General features: G+C 39.8%; 1 long non-coding RNA gene across 1 annotated transcript in view; it reads left to right on the forward strand.

Moving 5' to 3' along the window:
* The window catches only part of LOC122229540, a 63,516-nt gene extending 59,747 nt beyond the window's left edge, over positions 1-3,769 (forward strand). The window contains exon 4 of the long non-coding RNA XR_006207035.1: positions 3,629-3,769. This is a non-coding gene — a long non-coding RNA (uncharacterized LOC122229540). The remainder of the gene's footprint in view (positions 1-3,628) is intronic.
* The last annotated feature ends 14,113 nt before the right edge of the window (positions 3,770-17,882 follow it).

The raw sequence follows: 17,882 nt of genomic DNA on the forward strand, positions 1-17,882 counted from the left end.
GGAGGGGCTGAGGGGGATCAGTGTGGGGAAACATCTAGCTGGGCAGTGAGAGGCACGAGTAAGACAAGAGGGGCAGGAAGCACATGGGTACGACTAGGAGCTGGGCTGGAATGTGAAACTCAACACAGAGCACACAGCACAACGTCATCTACAGATCTAAGGGGAATGAGAGGCTGAAAACCTGGAGTCAGAGGAAGGACAGAGCTGGGAAGAGATCAATTTACTCTCGTCAGGATTTTTTTTTGAAAAAAAAAGAAAAAAGAAAAAAATGTTTTGACCAGAATGATTATTTTTTGGAGGCTTTCTGAAGGAAAGGAGTTTATGGATACAAATGAAGGTGAAAGTCTGTCTTGGGAGGGGTGAGGCTGGTGTCTCTAGCAGGGCAAGAAGTGGAGCCCTGTGGCCATGAACTGAAGGAGTTCTCAAACACTAGACAGAGTGGACGTTCAGGCTGCCTCTGTGAGAGAACAGCAGCGGCAGCAGACTGCAATAGCCTTTATTTCATATTTCATTAGATAGAAGCATCAAAGAGTATCAAAGCAAGGAAAGAGAACACAAAGGATCTTTAGACATTAGCCAGACATACGTCTGGTGGCTACGTGAAGGCACGAAGGAGGTGCGTGCGGTTTCAAGGAATGTCAGGGAGTTACAGCAGGGGTTGTATCTTAACTGTCCTTTGGGGGATCATGGGGCTCTGTCCTCATAGTGCTATCTCATTTGACAGTCTTGAGACCAGAACATTGCTGATGTTTCAACTATTACCCCATTCACCCTTCAGGACTTACAATAGAAATGGTCCTCCACAGAGCCCCAGTCACCTCAATTGCAAGCAGAGAAGCTAGTGTATGTAACTAACAGCATGGAAATAAGGAATTTCTTAGCAAGAATGGGAAGTCTTCAATGAGGGAAGGCAACAACAATGGGGAGATTCTTTAAGTGTTACAGATTAATGAATGGTTTGAGAACAATAAACATAAATATACTCATTTAATCGCAGAATATTAGATAAAAGGGGCGTTTTGAAAGCAAGAAGGAAATGCCTGTAGGATAAATAAAGGGAATGATATTTTATTTAAATTACACAAGTAAATATATGGAAGAGGCTTACAAGAGAGTGTAATACTAGCCTCAATTGGTAAAGAGGTTCAAGACAGGTTTGGACAGTTTAGTGAGTGCGAATCCATCTCAGATTAATAGGGAAAGGTATTTAAGATTTTCCTGTTTATTTTTTTAATTTTCCTTTTATTCTAAATATTTAGAAAATATAAAAGATCATACAGTGAAAACTTGCTCTCTTGCACTTGTCCCACGTCTGTCCAGTCCCTGCCACAGTCCCAATAGGTGATCACGGGTTTCTTATATGTCGTTAAAAATATTTTGTAAAGTGCATATAAAAGCAAATAGGAATAAGTCCTTTGATGGCAGGGGGTTTAGTCTGTTTTCTTCAGTGACTATTACCCCACTCCTAGAAAAGTTCCTGGGATATCAAAGGTGTTCAAAAAGTATATGTTAAATGACCAAATATATTCACCCTCCGAATTTTTAAATAGTAGGATCCTATACTCCCTCATTTGTATCGCATCTTGCTTTATTATGTCCTCAAGATCTTTCCTTATTGGTACATAAAGACCTCTTTCATCCTTTCTTTTAGAGCCCAGTTATGTTCCACTGCATGGATGTACCATAATTTATTTGACCAGTCTCTTATTAATGGCCACTTAGTCCCACATTTTTGTTATTTGTTATTTGTTATTTTGTTACATATGGTGATGAATAATCTTGTGTGATTTTTGCACCTGTAGGATAAGTTCCTAGAAGTACAACACCAGTTTTTATGAAGTCATGTCCTCCCCCAAATGTCTCAGATATTAGTGACAAAATTCTCAATCAGCTGGAACACTAATCCGCCTGAAAGCAGGCATTTCTTATGTTCTTTTCAGGGTCACTGGGGTTTACTAATGCCAGGTGTCTTTGGTCTGCTTTCTGAAAAGCACAGAGATTTGTAGAAAGAGAAATAGTGAGCAGTGTTGGATGCAGTGAAATTGACACATGGGTGCTCAAGATGGTGCTGAAAGATCATAGTGGGATCAAATATAAAATCCCAGAAATCCCACACAAATCTTGTGTGGCCAGTGTTGTAAGCTGGTTGTTTTCACTGTGAGGCATAGGCTTTAATTGCTATTGTACAATAATATACGTCTGTAGTTTCAATATTTTTCTGAGGACGTTTGAGGATCCAGGCCAATACATAATGGCTTTTTTGCCAATCTTCTTTGCCATAGCCTTTCGTTTTCATCATAGCCTTGGGGCTTTGATTTTATTACTTTGGTCAGACTGTGACACTGGGGACATCAGGCTGAAATGACAGCTTCCCATGTGCTTTATCTCAGTGTTGTTTCTTACAGGGGAAGTAACTGCCGAATCGGACATGGATGATGGTGCTATAAGAAAACATTCTCTGAATCCTTAACCCAGGCACACATGGCTGTGCTTCTTTTCACTGCCATATTTCCATCTGAAACGTGAAGATAATGATACATGCCTTGCACCCTTTGAGAATGTGGTGGTGAATATTAATGACATAAGCTTCAAAATACAGTTTGAGCTCTTCAGGCCTGAGGTCCTTGATAAAAATTGGGTTATAGAACTAGGGAGATAAAGGGGCACAGTCCAACCATGACCATTTTTCATTATAGAGTACCTTGACAGCTGATCTATGCCTCTAACTCCAGTACAATACCTGGGAACTGTCAGTATAGTGCATATGGATTTTTAATACTTTGCTTTATCTTCCTATGTTCTAACTGCCAGGGACTGTGGGTTGTTTATTCAGTTAGCAGATATGTTTCAAATGTTCACTGGATTCTGACAGAGGTGCCTGTCTTGGGAAGAGCCGTGGGTTGCTGGCCAGGAGGCCTGCTTTGCTCAGACTCCATCCCACCCACGTGGAATGTCCTAAGCAGCCTACCCTACCTGAGCCTCTGTTGCCTTTTCATTAGAGCCGAGTGATGATCTCTGCCCTGTGTGTCTCTGTGTATGAATAGGAACATTCAGCAAGAATAGAAATACAAGCTTGTTCAGTAGCATAAGGCCCGTTAAAGATGAGTATGATTATTAATGTCTATATGGGGTGCCTCCTCAAGATGGAAAGAAAACAGATGTCAGGAAACAAAGACTGCATCCTGTAAGCCAGGGCTTCCCGTCTGCAACTGAACTATAAACCAAGAACATATCCACATTTTCTACTGTGATATATCAAAATGATATAGGTCTGCATATGTGTAAAAATATGTATGTAGGATATTTGTAAAATATGCATATATGGATTATAAAATATAAAGCTATCAATTCTTTAGTTATGACAACAGCAAAAAGAATCTTCCTTTCAGGTGGCTCACATTGAACTGTCCTATGAGGGAATTGGTCTTCTGTCCCCTGGAAGAACCAGGAAATGTCAAAGGGGCCCAGTGCCAAAGTCAGAACCCTGTCAGCATGCATTCCCACCCTGGCAATAGTCCCGTGGCCTTGGATGGCTTTAGGAGCCTGGTACAGATTCTATTCCAACAGCTTCAGAGGCTCAGTGAGAGGAAAAATATCTGTTGATTTTTTTTTTTTTTTTTCCTGAAAGTGGATGGGTAAACAGAAGCTGGTGATACTGGATGCTGGTGGATGTGGTGGTGATTCGAGTCTAGAGGCAACAAGAATTCATCACTTCCACTTCAATGCCTGCTGAGCTAGGTGAGCCATGCAGACAAGGGAGGTAGGCAAGGTAAGAATTCTGATAATCCAGTAGCATTATATTTCATATTCAGAAATGCCTCATTTCGGGAATACAATCGGGAGTGGTGAGGACTGAGGTACAATGGAGAGCAATATTCCACTTGATCTGATTATCATAGGTACCAATGAAGGCTTCGAGTTGGGGTATCTTCCAATTTTTGGTTAAGATCTATAGTCTGGATCTTTTTTTTTTTAATGTTTATTTTATTTTTGAGCGAGCACATGAGTGGGGGAGGGGCAGAGAGAGAGGGAGACACGGAATCCAAAACAGGCTCCAGGCTCCAAGCTGTCAGTATGGAGACCTATGTGGGGCTTGAACTCATGAACTGTGAGATCACGACCTGAGCCAAAGTTGGACACTCAAGCAACTGAGTCATCCATGCACCCCTGGAGTCTGGGTCTTTATGTAAAATTCTCATTTTTGAATGTTGGCATGTGTACAGACATACACATACATCCACAGATCATTCTGTGAGAGAAACTGGAGTGGTCTCTCTAGGGGTCCTTGGAGAAGGAGAGGGTGTCCTTTCTAGAGGAGAGGGTGGTACCAGCCAAGAGGAACAGACATGTTTAGAACCTAGCACTGTGGCAACATTATCGTGTTCTCTCACCTTCTGGAGCTCAGCCTGACCACCAAGGTGGGGATGGGTAGGCCACTGTGTAAACATCTATCACTTTCCTAGGGACTGGCTGTTAAGGAAGGCCACTTTAGCACTGTTTTAGATTTCCCATTTGGTTGGTCAAAGTTCATGGGTCTCCCCGGCCATTAGGGAGTTAACATGTGAATCATGGAACTATGTTCTAAAAGCCATGTGAGTGTCTAAGATAAACTACAGGAGCCACATTACAGGAAAGGTGGATCCATGAAGTGGAACTAATGGTGACCCCTATAATCATAAACCTAGCTACTTCTAATAAGGGGAAAAGGTAACAGGCTGATGATTATCATCCTTGCACTTGTAAAATGGCAGTGCTGAAATCTAATTGCTAAGCAACAGATTTCCTATAAGGTGATTCCTAGGAACTGGTTTGCTCCAGAATTGGGAGGATAAGGATAAATAATACCAAATGAGGGGCACCTAGGTGGCTCAGTTGAGAGTCCGACTCTTGGTTTTGGCTCAGGTTATGGTCTCACAGTTTCGTGAGTTGGAGCCCTATGGTGGGCTCTGTGGTGATGGCCTGGAGCCTGGTAGAGATTCTCCCTCTCTCCCTGCCGCTCCCCTGCTCACACACTCTCTGTCTCGCTTTGTCTCTGTCTCTCTTTCTCAAAAAAAAAAAAAAAAAAAAAAAAAAAAAAAAAAAATCCTTTCTAACAGCTAGGAAAAGAGTTTTTTAAAAAATAATAATAATACCAAATGATTCATTGTCTTGCTTCTTTTGACTCCCTGGAATTTCCCAAATGCTAAGCAACGGGTGAGAAAGTGTCTGCCAGGGCACAGGATGCAACTATGAATTTGGAGAGAGCACTTCTGTTCAGCTGATTATTTCAATTTTCTCATCCATAAAAGGGGATGGCCACAGAACACTTTTTCAATGCTCTGCAAAAGCCGATTTGGAAACCAAAGGCTTAACTCTTTTCTTTTCTCTCACTGTTAAGCCTGTATGTAGAAATCAACCACATCTAATTTAATCACACCTGCTTCTATTTTGATGATAAGATCAGATTATAAGGTAAGGAATAGAAGCCCAGGGAAGGAAGAAGGTGGGCCAGAGGTGGTGTGTTTGAGCACACATTGAACACCTAATACGAGCAATCACGTGCATTATTCCATTGTATACAGCCTCCCCAGAGGGAGGAATCATTTACCATCGTTTTACAATGAAGCGAGTTTCCTTTTTGAAGGTTTGTTCCAATTACAAATCAGTGTGTAAAATAAAACTCATACACAAGAAATGAAGAAGGAGGAGAAAAAGGGAAACATTGGAAGTTTATTCTCACTTACTTTTAATTTATTTGATTAATCCTTCTTAGTTTCCTTCCTCTGGCCAGTTCTTAAAGGTAAGCATTTCCATACATTGATTTTGTATCCTGCAACTTTGCTGAATTCACGTATCAGTTCTAGCAGTCTTTTGGTGGAGTCTATCGGATTTTCCATGTATAGTATCATGTCATCAAGGTAAGCGTTTCCAATCCTTGGTCCCTTCCCCAGTCTCAGTTTCTGCTTGAGGTACAGCCTCTTGATAGATGATTCCCATCTCTGGTCCTGATTCTGCCCTACATTCTAGAGCCACATCAGCCTTGCTCGCTCCCAGCTAGCCACCTGTACGTGTAAATGAGTGGGGCTGACCTGCTAATGGTCAACTGGTGTGTATTGGGCTAAAGTCACTCCAGCCTTGTCCATAATCCCAGTGATATTAGGACTAAATATCATCTCCCCAAACCAAGAAATAAGAAATCTGACTGAAGGGAGCCGTTTTGGATCAGCAGTACCTTCTGGAAATAATACTTGGAGGCTGCTGACAGGTTTCTGAAGGGCCATGAGGTTTTCTGGTATCTTGGGCTTTGGGGATTTCCCTCCAAGGTGTGGTCACTGCAGAGAGAGTCCCACCCAATATCTCTACCTACTTCCGCTTTCCCTACCAGCCCAGGCCTGAGGAACACCAGATCCTGCTCTCACTCTCCGTGACCTGACATTACCTAAGTTAGTGTTTGGTATCATACTAACTCTCTCTGATCCCTGGCCCGCAGCCCCTGGATGACACTCCAAAACTGCCACTTCCTGATTCCAGACTGGACTAAATCTTGACATCCCTGGGCAGACTTGGTCTTTGCCATCCTAGTCCCCTCCAAGGAAATAGAAGCTTGGTCCTTTTCTCATATTCCGTTTTAGTTTCTAGGCAGTTTCCTCCACCATCTCCCATTACAAAATATCCCATGCCAAATTTGACTGACAGTTTTTGCAGCTATTTTTTTTTGGGGGGGGTGGTTTACTTATTTATTTTGAGAGAGAGAGAGAGAGAGAGAGAGAAAGAATACATGAAGGAGGGGCAGAGAGAGAGGCGAGAGAGAGAATCCCAAATGGGCTCTGCACTATCAGAGAGGGACTTGATGTCACAAACGTGAGATCATGACCTGAGTGGAAATCAAGAGTTGGACACTTAACCGTCTGAGCCACCCAGGCGCCCCAGCAGCTGTCTATTTAAGTGTATCCACATGACGGTTTTAACATGTTTCAAATACAACAGGGTTCAGAGCAGCTAGGGTCTCTGTCCTGACCTTGAATCTGGCTCCTCCTTCACATGTATTATGTAAGAAGGGTCAAAGGGAGCAGGCATAGAATAGTGTAGTTGTCAACACCACTGCCAAACTTCCTTGCATTTCTTCACTGATGCTTCTCTGCACAGTCATGCCTGACATCCTGTCTCCCTGCTCTTCTCAGCTCCCTCTGTACTTTTTGTGTGGCAAGAATTACTAAGGTTGCTACTAACTGAGTCATTTGGGTCCATTTTTTCCTTCAAGGCACTGTGATGAATCATGTATTAACTTCCTTGCGACATAGTAGCTGGTCAATAAATGATAATTGTGATTTAAAAAATTATTGCACTCTAACCACCTTGATTTACTGTTACCCTTCAATGTCATATCATATATCATATTTCTCAGATTGAAGGTTTATGGTATAGTGCCTGAGTCCACTACTATGTGGCTTTGGGCTTGTTACATGGCTTCCCTGGATCTCAGTTTCATATCTATGAAATGGAAATATTAACTCCCACACTCAGGAGCAAAATAAAATGTGATAATATAGATAAAATGCTTAGCACAGTGCTTGGCATCCATAGTGATAATGCTAGTCATCATTACTATCTTTGTGCCTCGGCTCACGTTGACCCCTCTTCCTAGAGTGCTGCTTCTCTTTTTTCCATTTTGCAAAATTCTGAAAGACCTGGATGAAACATCCTTTCCTCTCAGTGGATTCCTGTCTCCTCAGTTGTGTTGCACTGTATCCAGGTCTGTTATTATGTTTTATTGTATCATGCCTACTTGATTTACCACTTCTCCTGCTTGATTCCTTATCTTGACATTCAAAATCTTCCGTTTCATCTTCCCTCTTTTCCTCCTGGTGTACCTTTAATCCTTCCTCTCTGCCACCTGATCCCTTAATGCCCTTCTGCACCCCCTGACTTTGTGTCTTTCCTTCTGTGTGGCATGGCCATTCCTGTTTTAATTTGCTCCTGGGTTTTTACTCATCCATCAAGGAGCAACTCTATAAATTCTTCTTTGTTTTCTCCAAGTTAGAATTACTTCTTCACCCAACTTCAGTACCATTCAGTTTATTTCTCTATTATGAGACTTACCAGTATAACATTTTAGTTAATGCATAGATCTTTAGACTGGGAGCTCTTGACGGGAGAGATTATGTCTGATTATTTGTTTCCTTCAGCACCTACTATTATGCCCAAAATATAGTAGTTATCCATCCCATTTTTGTTGTATTTGTATTCCATGAGTATACTAAATAGCATCTGCCTAAACCAAGTGGTCAGAAATATGAACGAAGGTAGCACTTCCAGATCATCAGCACCTTCCGTAAAGCTCATGGATTGCTGAATGGTTTCCAAGAGTCAAATGAATAAGTAGTTTAAAATCTGTCACAATCTCTATCTGAAATAAAATATCCAGTCATGAACGTAAGTATAGGCTAGCATTTAATGACTAATGAAGCCCAGGAAGCATAAGAGAAATCAGGTCATATGCAAGGGAAATACGTCAGTGAAACCAAGAAAAATGTAATAAACTCTGGCTACGATTTTTAGTCTCTGTGTATTATGTAGAATCATTATTGAAATTTATGGTTGTGGAAAACTGGCCAGTTTCAGTTTCAGCATGGTTGAGTCAGGGACATTTCCTGTTATCAATAGGAAGCTGCTATACAATTAAATGGATCAATGATGCAGTGAACTGAATTAGTTGTTTTTTTTATAGCAAGTAATTGGACTAGTTGTGCATTCTACATTTTTTTTTCAGTTGTACAAGCATGATCTTTGAATCTATCGTGAGGGAGGATGCTTGGGCTGCTTTAGCCTATTGATTTGAGAGGCAGTAAAAGGAACTGGGTTTAGTTAGAAAGGCAGTAAAGTTACATCAATAAAATGGTACAGGGGATGCACATTTGACACACTGAGTGGCTTTATGGAGACTTAATGATTTTTTAGAACAATTTGCAAATCTGATCTAATTCAATTAGTACTATAATAATCTACCTTAAAATATGGCGGAACATTCTGTTATGTATTTACTGCATTTGGTTCTGGTCTAGAGAACATTATAATACTGCCTATAAGTGGTGTGCTGGTAAACCCGCTTTTTGTTTTGTTTTTGTCTTCTTTTTAAAGCCCTAATTTTTAGTGTTTTCCTATTTCCATGGTGTAAATACTCCCATTATGTGCTGGCTTTAAGCTACCAACAGTTTAACAACTGCTCTCAAAGTTTCTAAATATCTGACAATCAGCTCTTAGGAATTGGTACACCTTTGCAGATTATTTACTATAGGAGAGCCTGCTAAAGGTTTAAAATCGCACAATTTTAGGACTAAAATCATTCAGAATATTCTAGTCCTACTCCTAACTTTCCACAAAACAACAACAACAACAACAAAAAAAAACTGACACTGAGGGTAAGTGATGTCCTAAAAGTCATGCAGAAAGTTACTAGCAGACTTGTGGTTGGAATCAAGGTGTCTGGATTCCCCATCCACTATTCTATGCAAAAGCCTTTGTATAGGGACTAGAGAAAAATAAGTACTCATTGGGCATGAATGGAAATGTGACTGTATACTGTTGCTTTGGGATTCGGATAGGAAGCATACGTGACAGGAGCTGTGAACATGAAGTTCCCATAGAGCTGCTCCAAGTGCATGGAGAACCTTTTAGGAAACTGAGGTTTGTAATCTTGGTTTGAAAATGGGCAAGCCACTTAACCTTTTTGGACATTGGTTTTATGATTTTTTTTAATTGGCAGTTTTTAATATTCGTATGTCTCAAACTCTAGTATCTTTTAAATAATCTCAGGTACCTATTAAAAGTCACCCCAGGGGCGCCTGGGTGGCTCAGTCGGTTAAGCGTCCGACTTCAGCTCAGGTCACGATCTCGCCGTCCGTGAGTTCGAGCCCCGCGTCGGGCTCTGGGCTGATGGCTCAGAGCCTGGAGCCTGCTTCCAATTCTGTGTCTCCCTCTCTCTCTGCCCCTCCCCCGTTCATGCTCTGTCTCTCTCTGTCCCAAAAATAAATAAACGTTAAAAAAAAAAAATTTAAAAGTCACCCCAGGTAGGGCTAATGTTAAGATAGTCCACGGGCCAAACGTTAAGAAACACTACTTTAGGGGCACATGGGTGGCTCGGTCGGTTAAGCATAAGGCTTTGGCTTAAGTCACGATCTCACAGCTCATGAGTTTGAGCCCCACATTGGGCTCTCCATTCTCAGCACAGAACCTGCTTTGGATCCTCTGCCTCCTTCTCTTTCTGCCCCTCCCCAACTTGCACATGCAATCTCTCTCTCAAAACTAAACATTAAAAAAAAAGAAAAGAAAAGAAAAGAAAAACACTAGCTTAGATCTCTTTTAAAGAGCTCTTCAGACCTAAGATGCTTTATCTGTTTACTTGTAGGCAGGGACAATTTTTGCAGTGATAGCTCCCCAAAGTAGTTCTTCGATTAGCTGCATCAGAGTCATCTGAGGAGCTTTTTCTTTTTCTTTAAAATGTTTATTTTTTTGTATTTTTAAAAAATTTTTAAGTTTATTTATTTTTGAGAGAGACAGAGACAGAATGCAAGTGGGTTAGGGGGAGAGAGAGGGGGAGACACAGAATCTGAAGCAGGCTCCAGGCTCCGAGCTGTCAGCACAGAGCCCGACGCTGGGCTTGAACTCACAAGCTGTGAGATCATGACCTGAGCTGAAGTCAGACGCTCAACTGACTGAGACACCCAGGTGCCCCTAAAATGTCTATTTTTGAGAGAGAGAGAGGGCAGAGGGACAGAGAGAGAGGAAGTCAGAGGGTCTGAAGCTGACAGCAGAGTCTGATGCAGGGCTCAAACTCATGAACCATGAGATCAGAACCTGAGCTGAAGTCAGGTGCTTAACCAACTGAGCCACCCAGGTGCCCCTTACAGTCATCTGAGGAGCTTTTTAATATATCTGACTTCTCAGTCCCACCCAAGAACTATCAAAGAACTATCAAGTAAGATTGAGGGGTAAGAGGGCTGGGAATTTTTTTTTAAGTTGTCCATTTGATTTTGATGTCCAAGCAGAGTCAGAAACTTCAGAGGTTGCTAGCCTAGAGAATGTTTTGCAGGGTATGAAAGTTGTAACTAGTTGTTAACTCTGACCCATAGAGATGGGGCTATGCACAGGAGCTTGGGGCCTCTCCAGTAGCATCTCAAGTAGGGGATGGGAAGGAGCAGGTGATGGATTCTGGGGTACTGATGGTCAACTGGAAAGGGTCCTTGCAGTATGAAGCAGTACAAGGACAAAGTATGGAGGGGCCCAACACAGCCCTGAAATAAGGTGCTGATGGTGAGTCAGTGAATCACAAATTTGAACTTTGCATGTCTGTATCAAATGTGCACAAATATGTAAATCTAACACTTGGGACACATTATTTAGGACACATTTAGATGAGCCCGGTTCTTATTCTCCTCTCTCCTGTATTTAAAAAAAAAGTTTTGTCAAAACAAACAAACAAACAAACAAACAAACCAGTGAATCCAAATTGTTTTCACTCTTTAAAATGCCATTTCTCCTTTTAAAATATAAAGTTTTAGGATTTAGACTTGGTTGTTAGGCACATTGTTTTGAAAAAGGTAAAGCTATGATAATGGTTACTATTTGACCACAAAATAGAGCAGTACATTCTAACTACTATAATTATGTTGTTATTAAAGACTGCTTTAAAGGAAAAACAAAAAGCTGTTTTGGCCAGCATAGAAGAGTTTTAAGAAGAAAAACATTTGGCCATGTAATCCTAGTTCTCTATAAAGTCTCCCAAATCCTCAAAGTCCACTGAGATTCGATGAGCATTGCATGCATGTTACCATCCACGCAGGAGAGTTGCGAACCAGGGTGACATGGGTCTCCTCGTCTTCCTAACAAAAGGTTGAAAATAATCTTAAATTTGTACACTGATTTTCACGTGCTCATTTACCTAAATCTGCACTCAAAGAATGTTCTTGGATGCAAAGGTGATTACATATTAAAAAAAAATAATAATGGAACTATATTTGCTATTTGCAGATTCACAATGCAGATGAGAAGTTCTAAAGAAAATGAAACTCGTTTTTAACATTTTCAAATTTACTGGTTACAGAAATTTGTTTTTGTGTAAAACTCATGGGAAATGCTGACCTAGATAAGCTAGAGGGCAGGAGAAAAAACTTCCTTAGAATTGTCAAAAACTATTCCCTATGAATCAATGATTATGAAGATATAAGATGTGTTCAGTGGGCCATATAATTTTATTGGGGAGTTCATATTATTTTAACAAGTTGATTTTCTATTTGATTCAGAGACAGGTTAACTTCTATATAGAGCATATAATCTCCAAGAACCATCATTTCTTAAGCTTTATATTTTAAAATAACTTCAGCTTTATAGAAAAATTGGTAAAAAAATACAATGGAAAGGGTTTAATATCCAAAGTATATAAAGAACTTAAACAATTCAACATCAACCCCCCCCCCCAAATAATCTGATTAAAAATGGGCAGAGGACCTAAGTAGACATCTTTTCAAAGGAGACATACAGATGGCCAAAAGACATAAGAAAAGATGCTTAACATCACTAATTACCATAGAAATGCAAATGAGGTAGATACCACCTTACACCTGTCAGAATGGCTAAAATAAAAAACACATGAAATAACAAGTGTCAGTGAAGATGTGGAGAAAAAGTAATACTTGTGTACTGTTGGTGGGAATGCAAGCTGGTGCAGCTACTGTGGAAAACAGTATGGAAGGTCCTCAAAAAATAAAAAACAGGGTTACCATATGACTCAGTAATTCCACTACTGGATATTCACCCAAAGAATAGGAAAACACTAATTCAAACAAACAAAAAAAGATATATGCACCCCTATGTTTACTGCAACATTATTTACAATAGGCAAGATATGAAAGCAACCCAAGTATCCACAGATAAATGAATGGATAGAGAAGATGTAGAATCTATATCTATACACACACACACACACACGTGTGTGTGTATATATACACACAATGGAATATTACTCAGTCATAAAAAAGAATGAGATCCTGCCATTTGCAACAACATGGATGGACCTAGAGGGTATTATGCTAAATGAAATAAGTCAGATAGAGAAAGACAGATACCTAGGATTTCACTCATATGTGCAATTTAAGAAACAACAATAACAAAACAAACAAAGAAGAGACTGGCTAAAAAACAGGGTCTTAAATACAGAGAACAAACTGGTAGTTGCCAACGGGGGCACAGAGAGAGGTGACGGGTAAGATAGATAAATGGGATTAAGAGTACACTTATCTCCATGAGCACTGAGTAATGTATATAATTGTTGAATCATTATATCGTACACCTGAAACTAACATAACACTATATGTTAATTATACTTCAATAAAAAGCTGCACCTCCTAAAAAAATACAATGAATTTCTATATGCCCTTCCCTCAGACTTCCAAAATGTTAACAACTCACCCATTTTCTTTATCACCCTCCTTCTATTCATATATATGTGAATATACAAAAGCACACATACATTTACACTTTTTTTTCTCTGAATCATTTGAGAGCAAGTTGCTGACAGGATGCACCTTTACCTCCAAATACTTCTATATATTGGTAAAAACAAGGATATTCCCTTACATAACCATAGTACAAATATGAAAACGTTAACATTAATTTGATACTATTATCCAATCTACAGAGTTTATTCAAATTTTACCTGTCATTTTACAAAATGTTTTTTCTGGTCCAGGAATCCAAACTGGAATGGTTTGTTGCATACAAGTATGTCTCTTTTGTCTAATTTGGAGCAGTTTCTCAGTCTTTCTTGTTTTTCATGACCTTATCATTTTTGAAGAATATAGGCCATTTTGTACAATGTCCCTCCACTGGATTCCTCTGATGTTTCCTCATGATTAGATTCAAGTCATGCATTTTCAGAAGGAATCACATAAGTGTGTGCCCTTTTCAGGAGACACCTGGTGTCTATTTGTTCCACTACTACTGATGTTAACTTTTGATCACTTAAAGTGGCGTCTGCTAGGGTTTTTCTTTTGTAACGTTACCATTTTTTTCTTTGTGGAATAGTTTGAGACTATGCAAATACCCAGATTTTCATTAAACTTTTACCTAGTGGTTTTAGCTTTTGTCAACTTAAATAAAGAGGTAAACTGAAGCAAACTCAAATTACCATAAATTGAGTTTATTCAGGAATAGCAGAGGAACTACAATTCAGGACACACATGCAAGCTACAGGTGAATCTGTTGAGAGTTCAGGGAGGGCTGTATTTTTGAACAAGGAGTGCACAGACGGGAAGGCCAGAATCTGAGCAATCAGTTCACTGGCTTAAGGATGGGGAGAGACTCTTGGCATATGTTCACTGTTCAGGAGATAAGACTGGGTCTTCTAAATTTTTTAACGTTTATTCATTTTTGAGAGAGAGACAGAGACAGAGCACGAGTGTGGGAGGGGCAGAGAAAGAAGGAGACACAGAATCTGAAGCAGGCTCCAGGCTCTGAGCTGTCAGCACAGAGCCTGATGTGGGGCTCGAATCCACAAACTGTGAGATCATGACCTGAGCCAAAGTCAGACACTTAACCAACTGAGCTGCCCAGCTGCCCTAAATCTGGGTCTTCTATAAATCAGGCATTTAGGAGAAATCATTCTCTCAGTTCTTAAATTATGTTCTGAGGGTGCATAGCATAAGTGAGAGTCCCGTTTCATATCCTCTGGCTATATTTATTTATTTATTTATTTATTTAGAGTGCCTGTGCATAAGTGGGGGGGGGGGGGAGGGGCAGACAGGGAGGGAGAGAATCCCAAGCAGGCTCCATGCTGTCAGTGCAGAGCCCAACCTGAGGGTTTGATTTCACCAACCTCAGATCATAACCTGAGCCAATACCAAGAGTCAGAAGCTTAACTGACTAAGCCACCCAGGTACCCCCTTCTGGTTCCATTTTAGATTGAAATACTTTCACATATCCTTTGATGATTCTTGCCTGAAACAATTACTATGGTAATCGCTAGATGGCAATTTCTAAATGTAATATTCTTTTTACATTAGCTATCATTCTGTTGTAAGGAAGACCTCTCTTCTTCTATTGATTCATTCATTTTGTCAACATTAAAAATAAAATACCCACTTATATTACTAGAAAAATGAGTGTATTTGGAAATAGCAGGGGAATTGCAATATGGGACATGCAAGCTATGGTGAACCACAGGCAAATCTGAAGAGACAAAGGGAAAGTCAGCTTTTACTAGGTTAGGAGGAAATTGGGGAGGGTTGTTTTGAACAAAAGTTCATTGCAAAGAGCAACAGTTTAAGGTTGTGGCAGTTTCTCACTGGCTGCAAGCAATGGTTAGTGCTTTGTTGCTGGGCCGGGAGAGATTTTCCTTTTTTTTTTTCTTAAAAGCAGAAAATGAAATTCCTGTGTGAAAAAAAATGTCTTTCCTTGTCAAGATAATTCTTATCTTCCTTCTCTCTGCTGGTCATGCAGGCGCAACAAGTGGGATGTGCATGAGAGCTCCCCCCTTCAGGGCTTTCTGATTCCATTTTAAGTGAGGTTTCCTTAATTTTCATAATTCCTATCTGAATGGACTCACGGTTTCTTGTTTTATTCTGTGGGCTAGAGTTCATTACTATCATTATTTAATGTCCAGTTGTCCCAGATTGGCTGGTAGGACACCCCTCAATCTGTGTCCTTTAGCCATTTTCCCATCATTCTTTGAGCCCTTCTTTACTTTCTGGCAGAACGAAACATTCCCGATTCATATTGTGCTTTCCCTGCCCCAGCCCAGAAGTCTTAGTTTTTCTAAGAAGGCTGTTTTTGGGTTTTTTTTCAGTAGAAAAATTAAAAACCAAGATCTGAGTGAAACATTCTGTTACTGAGCTGTCACTGATTCTAGGCCCTCTTAGACACAGAAATTGTAAATGCATGCATATATGTACACATGTGTTTCTATATATTTATATATTTGTTAATCTGTATGTATTAAAAAACCATGAGTCCATACTGATGCTTCCAACTCCACTCCAATACCACAGGGTAAAAAAACCCCATCATTTACAGTTACTATCTCAAAACTGTGTCAAAACTCATAGGCTTAAAGTCATTAAATTTGCCATGTTGTGGAATAGGAACTATAAGACATTCTGGCACTGGGTAATGCCTGTCATCCACCCATTCCTTTACTAACCTGTGCTCTGTGTGCTAGGTACTTGAGTAGAATTATGGAAATGAAAAAGACATTCTCCCTCTCCTCAAGCAGCTCGGACTATTAGGGTAGAAGACAATAGATAATCCCAATGCAATACAATCAATTCTGTATCAGAGGTTTTCAGTGTTCTATGAGAACACAGAGGAGGAGTAACCAGCTCAAATGGAGTAAACTGGATTATTTCAGAGAAGAAATAAAAATAGGTTGCTCACACTACTTATTGGAAGAGTTCTTAGATTACTGCATGTTTACACAAAGTGAAGAGTGTACTTTGCTTCTGAGCAAAAGTATATTTTATGGAGAGCTCTGATTTATTCAGAAGGATTCTCTGCATTGATTGAATTCATCAAAAAACTGTGCAGCCATGACAGTACCTATGCGAGTAAGTTCCAAGGGACTCAGTGTTAGCTTGTGGGACCAAAGTTTGGGTTTCCCTCTTTCTTCTAGGCCCCACTCAATAACCATAAAATAAGGGAAGGAAAATTTTGGAGTTTTTCAAACTGCCTATTATCCCAAACTAAATGAACTGACTTCTTTGTCATTGTATTGATTATCACCCTCTTGGGTCATAGAAAAGTTTATACATACTCCTTTTCTTTTAACTAAACTTAAACTCAAGAAGAGTATGAAGAAAAATATTTGCGTGTGTGTGTATGTGTTACCTAATAAAGTAAAGACTAAGACAAAAAATTGGGGAGACAAAATATTACGATAAAAATCGAAAAGGGGATTTTATTATTTTTGTTGTCCTATACAAATATAGTACTCTTATCAAAATTCACCAGATTTTCTTTTCTTCTTTTTAAAACATAAATGCAGGCTATCTTCTGGTTTGTGCTCTCCTCACCAGTTTCCCCCAGATGTTAAGTCTGGTCATGCTAGTATTGCTTATTTTAGCAATTTAGCAGTCCCAGAGTAGAATTTTGCTCAGTAAGATGTGGAAGGAAAAATCACTGACACTGGGAGGCTGATCTTCACGTGTCTTGCTGTCTCCCATTCTGCTATAAATGATTCTTTAGTACAGCCGATACCACAGAAAAAACTGAAACTGAGACACGTATATACTTTTTTTGTCACTACAGAGTCAAACATGCCTGAAATGTTTATTAGGTGACCTTAGATCAGAGTAGATACAAAATCATTTTAGTCATGACATACTCATGATAGATAATAAGCTTCAAATGTTAATAAGTACACTGAAGGTTTTTCATATGCTTTTTAAAAGAAATGTGATTTTAGGTAACCATAAAGCTGAGGCAAGGGTAGTCTGGGTTCTTAAAAAAGAATCCCCAGCCATCATTAGCTGCCACTGGGCACAGAGGCAACTGTGGTCACTGCAGAGGTGGACCAAACTGAAGGTGCCAGGCTCGTGTCAAAGGTCCATGTGGTGTCAGCAGCAGCCGCACTACAGAAGGCATGGGTCATGGACATTGGCTTACATAAGGAACAGTAAGAAAAACATGCCACCAGGTGGGGGCTTTAACATATGTAGTGATTAGTGAAAGTTTCTTTCAAAGTGAGAATTTTTAATCACCTTATTATATTCAATTTAAAGGCTTTAACCATCCATTATCACGATACAATAGGTATGTGTATATATGTAAAAAAACACCCACTGAACGTGCTTTAATTGTGTTTTGAAAATCTATGCAACGTGAAATATACTTTGATATAAAAAAACAACTAATCA

This window comes from Panthera leo, chromosome C2 (genome assembly GCF_018350215.1).
Source record: "Panthera leo isolate Ple1 chromosome C2, P.leo_Ple1_pat1.1, whole genome shotgun sequence".
Classification (NCBI taxonomy): Eukaryota; Metazoa; Chordata; class Mammalia; order Carnivora; family Felidae; genus Panthera; species Panthera leo.